General features: G+C 37.0%; 1 non-coding gene across 1 annotated transcript; it reads right to left on the bottom strand.

Moving 5' to 3' along the window:
* Positions 1-26: 26 nt before the first annotated feature.
* LOC127922349 (U2 spliceosomal RNA) lies at positions 27-223 on the bottom strand. The gene has a single exon (XR_008111044.1). It is a non-coding gene; the product is annotated as a U2 spliceosomal RNA (small nuclear RNA).
* Between the last annotated feature and the right edge of the window lie 1,366 nt (positions 224-1,589).

Genomic DNA, 1,589 nt, shown 5'->3' with positions numbered 1-1,589 from the left:
GTAACCAATTAAAACCGTTCCTGGAAGTGGGGTGCACCGTTCCTGGAAGTACTGCAATACCAGGTCGATGCGTGGAGTGGACGGAGCAAGCCCCTATTCCATCTCCCTGTTCCAAAAATCTATTGAATATATGGTCCCCAGATAGGGGACGTGTCAGATATTATTATTATTATTATTATTATTATTATTATATTAAACTGATAAGAACAGATTTAAAAAATATAATTTGTATTTTCATTTCTCTATGGCTGCCCCCCCTAAAGGAAATGAAACAGTAGCCGTATGAATGTTTTTCATACACATGGGAAGGGAAGGGGAAGCACAAGGGCAAGGTGAAGTCTTTGGTATTTATTCACATATTTAGTCAGTTTATCTACTGTTTATTATTTCTCCAGTGGATGTAAATGCTGGTGTTATATGTAGAGAACGCAATCATTTGGAAAGGTGGAATTATTCAATATTATGTTAATAATACTAATAACAATTTACCACTATCAGAAGGAACAATGTATTTTTACCTCTAGATTTGATAATTATTTTGAATTCCTTTTTCTAGCCATTTACCAAAACGTATTACTGTGTTGATAATTTATTTGAAATATTTATTGTGCTTTTAATATATATATATTTGTTTACCTTTATTTAACCAGGCAAGTCAGTTAAGAACAAATTCTTATTTTCAATGACGGCCTAGGAACAGTGGGTTAACTGCCTGTTCAGGGGCAGAACAACAGATTTGTACCTTGTCAGCTCGGGGGTTTGAACTCGCAACCTTCCGGTTACTAGTCCAACACTCTAACCACTAGGCTACCCTTCAATGTTATCTTCAATGTTATCTTATAAGGAAGGGTTGAATTTGGACTTTTCTGTAGTCATTAGAAGTTAGAAACAGGAATGTTTATTTAGGGTTTGAACTAACGGGTTGCCTCCCACAATGTAGACAATGGCTGTTGCGATTGAACCACATGATTAAAGATGCTGTCTTTGTCTCAGCTTAGACTTCCCTTAGAGTGTACGTCAGAGGTTCAAACTGTAGAACCCAGTTCCTACATTTTAAAATATATATTTTTTTAATCAATCAAACCTATGCTACATTTTATCTCTGAGGCCATCAGGATGACGAATCAGAGCAACATTACTGAATGTAAGTACATTATTTACCTTCAGAGGGAATGTATTAAACCAGTTGCCGAGATAAGTGTTTTGTTGTTGTGCACTCTCCTCAAACAATAGCATGGTATTGTTTCTCTGTAATGGCTACTGTAAATTGGACACTGTAGTTAGATTAACAAGAATGAACAAGATTATAAATAAAGACCATATAAAGACATGTCTGTCCCGGAGAGTTGGCTGCTGTATACAGAGTCATTCTAGTCACATTAGAGCACGTTAACAACAAGCATCCCGGTTTAGGGACAGCAATCCCGTAGAGGTTTTAAACTGTATGTACTTGAATGAAATAAAATGGTTTTAAAATGGTATCTCACCCCTTAATGAATGGGAAGCTCTCGTTAACTCTCCCACCCCGGTCTGTAGCGAAGAAAAAAGACTTACGGAAAAGCCATGTGCGTGCGTGTGCTGGTGTGCGT

The sequence above is a fragment of the Oncorhynchus keta genome, unplaced genomic scaffold, assembly GCF_023373465.1.
Source record: "Oncorhynchus keta strain PuntledgeMale-10-30-2019 unplaced genomic scaffold, Oket_V2 Un_contig_25386_pilon_pilon, whole genome shotgun sequence".
NCBI classification, from domain to species: domain Eukaryota; kingdom Metazoa; phylum Chordata; class Actinopteri; order Salmoniformes; family Salmonidae; genus Oncorhynchus; species Oncorhynchus keta.
This window is presented reverse-complemented; position numbering and strand designations above follow the sequence as displayed.